The following is a 7838-nucleotide window of genomic DNA, read 5'->3' as shown; positions in this document are numbered from 1 at the left end:
CCGACGCTCAACTGACTGAGCCACCCAGGTGCCCCACTTTCTCTGCATTTCGAGGTCTTCTCTGTTTCCAGTCTCAAGGCTTATGGCTATTTGTCCATCTGTGCTGGGATGAAGGGCAAGTCTGAGAAGTCTCCTGATAAGTATATGCTCCACTGTGAGGGCTGGCTTTATTTTATTTTATTTTTGTCACCCAACTTTTTAAATTTTAGAAGTGTCAAGAATAAATATTACTGACTTAGGCTTCTTAGCAATTAAGGTATCTTTTATATACAGTGTGATTCACCTGTTTATGTGTATAGATTAATGAAATTTGGTAATTTTAGACAATTGCATAGCCACCCCCACATTCAAGATATAGAACAAGATACAGAACAATTCCCTCACCTTAATGTTTCCCCACATTCAAGATATAGAACAAGATACAGAACAATTCCCTCACCTTAATGTTTCCCCTTTAGACCCTTGATTTTAAGAGACATTGACAAATTGGGGCCCTGGGGGAGAAGCCAGTAAGTCATGGCCTAGGCAGATCACCTTGGAGAATAAGGGGCGTTCATTGAATCCCAGAGAAAAGAAGGCTTATGGAGGCTATAACAGCCTTCAAATACCTGAAGGGCTGCTATGTAGACTAGAGTAGACTTAGAGTAGCTCCAGAGGGAACTATGAGGATTTATGGGCAGAAGTGAGAGACCTTTTGACTCAATATAAAAAAAAAAAACAACAACCCTCTAAAAACAATATAATAACAACTATTTGCAGATGATGAAGGTAAGTGAGACTCAGAGTTAGAAATGAATTACTCTAGATCAAACACCCAGGAATTGGCGGAGTCAGCATCTGAACACAGGTATTCTAATCTTGAATCAAGATTTTTCCATTCTCCCCGGCCATTTAGGAAGATACACAGCAGGCCCAGGGGGCATGGCAATCCAGGTGGACATGACCTGATTTGAGTTAGCTGCTCAGATGTTTGTCATTTCTGACCACTTCCCCTCTGGCTTGGGCCATGCCTTTCTTGGGAAAAGCCAAAGCCCAGCCAAGATCAGTAGCCATTCCAGCATGTGTGGAGGAGAGTGAGGTCACCCGTCCTCAGCTTGGGGTTTGCTTTGCCTTACTGCCTAGAGCCAATTCTTGATTTCCAGTGTGGGCTGAGGATCCAGTCAGTCAGAAGCCTAGCTCTGGGTCTACCTGTGTGGGCGCTGCTGATAGGGATGAGCTAGTGCTCTGGGGCGGCTGGGGCCCCTCCCCACTGCCCAGGCAGCCATGCTGGGGAGCTTGTGGAAATGCCTGCCACCTTCCCCTGCTGGGCTTGCCTGAGAGGTTCTGAGTGGCTGGAAGGGGAAAACAAGTGTCGATATGTTGGAGAATAGAGACAGAGCACCCTCAGGTGAGAAAAGGGGGCGAGGAGAGAGCCCGTAAGAAGAGGAGGGGAGTATGGGAAATAAGAGCAGGGGTTTTGCAGGTGGGTAAAAACTCCCAGGGGAGGAAGGAGGGTGCCTAGGGGCTCTGCTCCATTCTGCTGTGGCTTGTTGGCCCTCAGGCCTTCTACTAGGTAGGGGGTTGTGGACATTCCTGCTCCCCAGGGAGGCCTCAGTGCACGAGGATGCTCAGGTGGTGACCTGCAGCCCCGACCCTGGGATGGGGCACGGTGGAGGCTCCTCACACATGGAGTGTTGGTTGGTGTGACCAAGGCATTTGCCAAGGGAGAGAAGTGAGGAAGGCAGAGGTGCCTCCTACCCCTTCCCTCCCGTCCCCTCCCCCCACTGCCCCTTCCCTTCTCTCCCCCCTCTTCTCTGGGAGGCGCGGGCCAGCGGCAGCGTCGCTGTGTGGGGGTTAGGCGGGCGCCAGCACTGGGCTGCTCAGGGCCCACCAGCCGGCAGGAAGCAGGGCAGAGGTCACTTGAACTCAGACCACAGGTCCCTGTTAAATACATCAGCTTTTAAATCAATCTTTGTTCAAAGTCCAGTGAGTTCCAAGACTAGAGCTCACCAGCAGAGAGAGAATTCCCTGGTGAACGGACCAGCTTTTCTTCTTCCCAGATCCAGGTAAGAGCTCACTCGGTCCCCCTGACTGAGGGCACCAGCCACCCCGGCCTGAAACACCTTCTTTCTTTTCCCTTCTCCTTTTCCAAGCAGTGGCTGCCTGTCCAGGGCAGAAGGGAGGCTTATGGGGAAGGAGCCAGGGCCCTTTTGGGGTGGTGGTGGGGGTGTTCTCTCTGCTTGGGATGCCTGACCCTTGCAGCTTAGGGTCTGCTTCACAAAGGAATTGGTAAACCTCAGAAAAAACTTTCCCAGGTTTGCCTGGGGGTTTGGTGTGCAGCCAAAAGGGGCGTGACAACAGACCTCACAGGTCACCAGGGGGATACTCCTCGGAGCTCCCCACTAGGCAAGGGCTTTGTGTATTAGAGATTTTCTTCTGGAAGCAGCCCTTCAAAGATAAAACCTAACTTAAAGTTCCCACTGGATAATAAAAACAGGCATCTCCTCTTTTCATCACGTCATAGCACTAAGAAATGAGGAAAAACCAGTGAGTTTCTAGGCTGGCTGAGTTTTAAAGCAACTGCCCCAGGCTCTACCCTTTGGAGTGTATAATTCTTTGGGTCTTTTGTGGGTCTGAAAATCTTTGTTTCTTTAACATTCCAGAGGATTCTGGTGTGCAGCCAGGTTTGGGAACCACTGGCCACTTCCTAAGCAGAAGAGTCTAAGGGACTTAAATGTGACTTCATATATGGGCTCTCCAGCCAAGGAGACCTCTGGGCTGGGCTGCCTCCTTCCTCCTCAGCTGTCCCTGCAGTGTTGCACCGAGGGGCTTGCTCTCAGTCCCGTAGGCAGAAGTCACGGGAGCTGGGTGTCTAGTCACCTGTAGTCACATGTTTTTCCTGCAGCAAATAACTCAGGGACTTTGAGTTTGTGTGTTATGACTAAGTAATTTGTTCTTATCTTGGACTCTTTTGTATGTTCTCTGCACCATAAACTATGAAGTTGCTGGTAATGATGTCTTGTGTTCATAAACTGCTAGCTAGACATCTGCTCCTCCAGGGGAAAGGACACGGGACTGGGGTGCACAGAGCCCGCGGCACGCTGTGGTTTGGTTGTTAATGACCCACCATTAGACAAGTCAGCCAACTGGAGCTCCAATTTCACCAACTATCAGCGAGGGCCTCTCTTTCCCCAGGGCTGTACTGAAAATAAAATTATAAATAGGACGTGTTTGAGGGGATTAAAAGCACAAATGTAAGGTACGTACATTTCCAGTGTGTGTGTCCAAAGGCTCTGTGGGAAGAAACAGGCTTGCAGTCAGTTGGGGCACCTTGTCCTGGTGTTTTCATCTCAATGAGCCTCTCTAGACTCACCTATAAATCAGGAGTTGGGACTAGATCACGGCTAACATCCTCTTCAGCCCACCAAGTCTAAGGTGGAGCTCTAAGTATGAGGAACTTACTATCCTGCAGCTTGGAAGGCTGGCTCCTTCTCATCATTTGGGTATGAATCCAAATGTTACCTTCCCAGGAAGGGCTTTCCAAGCCAGCCTCCCCCCCCATCCCACCACCGTGTCTCTTTGTTCATAGCCTTTGTCACCAGAAGTCCTCTCGTGTACTTTTTACTTGTCATCCTTGCCAGACGTCAGGCTTCAGGAGAGCAGGGATCATGTCTTTCGTGTTACCTGCTATAATCCCACCTCTTAGGATGGCACCTGGCATAGAGTAGACACTTAGATATTTAGCTAAGTGGAAGTTAGTGTGGCAGGGAGTGAGCTGCAAGAATAGAATCAGGGTGTTTTGATAAACTATTCATAAGGAGCAGGTGCTTAAGAACTCATATTCTCAGATCATCTGAGGTCCTGGGTTGGATCATGTAAGGATGCACATCTCTGGTCACATCTTGGTTAAATGATTTTCATATTTGTTGCATAAACTATTCTTAAGGAGCAGGTGCTTAAGAACTCATATTCTCAGATCATCTGAGGTCCTGGGTTGGATCATGTAGGGATGCACATCTCTGGTCACATCTTGGTTAAATGATTTTCATATTTGTTGCATAGGCGTTTGATGAGAGTAGCAAGTTCAACTAGACATGTTTCTTCAGGATCTCGGCAACTCCTGTCCTTGGCATTTTGTGAGGGACTGCTTCACGATTTCTTAATCTCGTTGCTAAGTGATGAAGAGCATGGACATTGACACTGGGAAGCTGCACTGCAAGCAGACACATTCTTCTTCTCTGAGACTCTGTGTCCTCCTCCATCAGACGAGCACAATAGCACCTCATTGTAGTGTCCGGAGGACTAGGTGGGAGAAGGCACGGAGGGCCTCGCACACTGTCGGTGCTACTGTTATGATGATCTTTTTTTTTTTTTTTTTAAGATTTTATTCATTTGAGAGAGACAGAGAGAGCACAAGCAGGGGCGGAGGCAGGGGCAGGGGCAGAGGGAGAGGCAGGGGCAGGGGTAGAGGGAGAGGGAGAGGGAGAAGCAGACACCCCCTGAGCAGGGAGCCTGACCTGGGACTCATCCCAGGACCTGGAGTTCATGACGCGAACCGAAGGCAGACGCTTAACCATCTGAGCCACCCAGGCGTCCTTGTCTGATGATCTTCAGACAGCTTTGCAATGGGCATGACCCCAGGGAAGGAAGGGGCCCAGGCAGTGGCAAGGAGTTTTGATAAATAGGAAGGATAGCCGCTAGGCAACTTGGTGGCAGCCCTGCAGGGTTTGCTCTTGGTCTGAGGTGGCCTCCAGCTTCTGAGGCTCTAAGCCTCATGTGACATAAACACTGGAGCTCTCCTGTGATCTGTAGGACTGAGCCTAAGGTACTTGCCAGTCTCACCTGAACGGCTTCTCCCTTTCCACATATACCTCTTCTCCGGGCTTTCAGAACCATTCACCATTCCTGAACACACCTGTGCTCTTCCTTTTTCCTGGGCTGCCTTCCTCCTTCCAGTCTAACTACTTGTGCCCCTCACACAGCATACGCCTCACGGTTGGGAGGCTGGGGAGATGGTGAAAAGAGCCTAGACTCAAGTGGGTTTGAATCCAGGCTCGGTGGCTTATCCAAATAGCCATGGGAAACCAACTTAACTTTTCAGAATCTTTTTTTTTTTTTTTTCCACTTGTGGAATAGATCATTAAGATTAAATGTGAACTCCTGAAAGGTACCTAGGCTGGTGCTTGGCGCTTAGTAGAAGCTCAGTAAATATGTTTAACAATAGCAAGACATTTTCTTTTAAATATTCCAACACCTGGGCGCCTGGGTGGCTCAGATGGTTAAGCGTCTGCCTTCGGCTCAGGTCATGATCTCAGGGTCCTGGGATCGAGTCCCGCATCGGGCTCCCTGCTCCTTGGGAGCCTGCTTCTTCCTCTGCCTCTCTCTCTCTCTGTCTCTCTGTCTCTCATGAATAAATAAATAAAATCTTTAAAAAAATAAAAATAAAATAAATAAATATTCCAACACGTATGCCATTGTTGGGTAATTATAACTTTCCCCGATGCTCTACTGTGCTCTGCGAGCGCAGGGCAGTGTCTAATCCGGTTAGGGCCTTGGGATCTGTCTGCCCCATGTAGGAACTAAATATAACTTGTAGATTATATAAATGACACTTGAAATTCAGACAATGGAGTGATGCCTGCAAACTGTGGTGGTCAGGAAAGGATTTGTGTTTACCTTAAAATTTGAACTGAGCCTTGAAAATGGGTAGGTTTTAAATTCATTCACTTGGAAGAATGTTTACTTAGGAGCTACTATGAATAAGTAATCAGAGAGGGGAAGGTACTCCAGGCAGAGAAGGTGGCATGAGCAAAGGGCAGGCTGGGTGTGGGTGACCACGCGTAGGCCAGTTGGGTATCTGCTGAGGAGCCTAGAGGAATGAGGTAGGGCTGGATTATGCTGAGCCTCACAGCCTGAGCAAGGAGTCTGGATTCTGCTTCTTGAATGATTCTTTTGTTTTTATTTATTTTTATTATTATTTTTTTTTAGAGAGAGAGCAAGCGAGCAGGGGAGGGGCAGAAGGAGAGACAAAATCTTAAGCAGGCTCCATGCTCAGCGTGGAGCCTGACACGGGGTTCAGTCCCACAACCCTGAGATCATGACTTGAGCCGAAATCAAGAATCACATGCTTAACTGACTGAGCTACCCAAGTGCCCCTTGAGTGATTCTTTTAGAACCTGACATGATGATGGCAAGATCTAAGGCAGTGAGTGGGAGAGCCTGGGGGCAGGAGGACTCTGGAACACACAAAAACAATGAGGGGATAGAAATGCAAGGTCAAAAGATCTTGTAGAACAAGATGCCAGTTTGAAGGGATAGCCCCTGTTCCAGCCAACCCTCAGAATGGTTTGGCTATATTCAGGTTTTATCAGCTTTACCAGCAGCAGAGGTATCCTCTCTGAGGGCGTCTTTGTTCCCGCACAATATTGACTCCATCCTTCTCCCAGCTTGCAGAACTCTCAGGTAAGCAAGTCAAGTGTGAAAGACCTTGACCTCCAGCTCAGAGTCCTGCCCTATAGGACAAAGTATCATTCATGGTGCCTGGGGGCTGGGGGTAGTATTGAGCACCAGCGGGCCAAATGAACTTTGAGATAAGCAGATTCATTCCTTATTATCATAAATGAGAAATAAGAATTACTCACTGGGCCTGGGGTCACTCTTTTCCACATAATGCTCGGTGGAATGCACTTCATTAATTTCCCACATGTGAAATCCCTTGCTGGTTAAGACCAAATGGTAACTGTGACAATGGGAAAGTAAAGTTAGTAAATACATATCTTAGGGTCCCGCTTATCCTTCTGTTTTTGACACTAATTCTTTAAAATGAATACACTTGAGTGTTTGAATTTCCACAGGTCTTGCTTTTCCAATGAGGAATCCAGGTGGCCTTAAGTGTATTATCTGTAGCAAAGACATAGGATCTGCTCTAGGTGAAACGTTTCTGAAGAAAGATGAAATTGAATTGCCTTTACCTCCTCCTTGCTGGAGACATCTGGCAATACCAGCTGGGACATGATAGAGTTCCTCTGATGCTGTTGGAAGAAATTGCGTGTCTGAGGCTCTGAGGCCGGCCTTGAAGGAAGGCGGAGGCCTGGTCAGGGCCGATGGCTGTCGGCGATGCTTGGCCTGTCCACGTGCTGACTTAATATCGCATGGTCTCCACCAGTGGTGTTTTTCTGACAGAAGTCTGGTGTTCTGTCTGTCTCACTCATTACACAGACGCACACCAGTGGTGAAGGAACATTCTCCGTGAGGGCGCGACGTGCCAATACGCCTGGCCAGGCTTCCTGGGAATGTTTCCTTCTCCTTGCTGAAGTTCCAGAGGTTTTATAGACCAGCAAGGAGTTCGGTGCAAAGTGAATGCCATTCAGGTTGAATGTTACCCTGGGCTCCCACCTTCTCTTCCCCTCAAGCCTTGATGAAACAGAAATAATTTCTTTATGGTACATCCTAGTTACACAAATAGCCGTCCACAGTCACAATTACCAGGGTTAAACATTATTCACCTGCTGTCTTGCTAAGTTATTGCTGTGTAGTTTTTCATGGCTCAGGTGTTGGTTACATAAGTGCCTTTTGAAGAGCGACTAAATGTTTTCTTTGTGGTCTGGTACTTACTGCACCTTTGGTTCCCGAGTATTAGGTAAGATAGTGCCGGGTCCATCGTGACTAGCGCTTGTAGGGGACCGTGTTTGAAGAATAATCCTGCTGCATCCTAGACAGAAGACAGTCCCCGGGGCCCCTTCTTTCCTGATGAAGTCATTGCACCTGGCTATCTGTCGTGGGTGATAGCACTCTTCTGTTTCTCTGCCTCCAAACAGAACGCAGTTTCTCCTATACCCTTTCTTTAATCTTTTGGAAAT

The 7838-nt window shown here is 48.1% G+C and overlaps 1 protein-coding gene across 3 annotated transcripts in view; it reads left to right on the top strand.

Moving 5' to 3' along the window:
* Positions 1-1036: 1036 nt before the first annotated feature.
* Positions 1037-7838, top strand: part of PDZK1 (PDZ domain containing 1) — a 39424-nt gene continuing 32622 nt past the window's right edge. For 2 of the 3 annotated variants that reach the window (XM_081815830.1, XM_081815832.1), the window contains exons 1-2: positions 1037-1387; positions 1962-2045. The gene's annotated coding sequence lies outside the window, so the exon portion shown is untranslated. The remainder of the gene's footprint in view (positions 1388-1961; positions 2046-7838) is intronic. The other variant, XM_081815831.1, reaches the window with a different exon arrangement.

Source organism: Leptonychotes weddellii, chromosome 4, assembly GCF_054177405.1.
Source record: "Leptonychotes weddellii isolate Sample4059 chromosome 4, ASM5417740v2, whole genome shotgun sequence".
NCBI lineage: Eukaryota > Metazoa > Chordata > Mammalia > Carnivora > Phocidae > Leptonychotes > Leptonychotes weddellii.
Note: the sequence above shows the minus strand (reverse complement) of the source record. Positions and strands in the feature narration are given on the sequence as shown.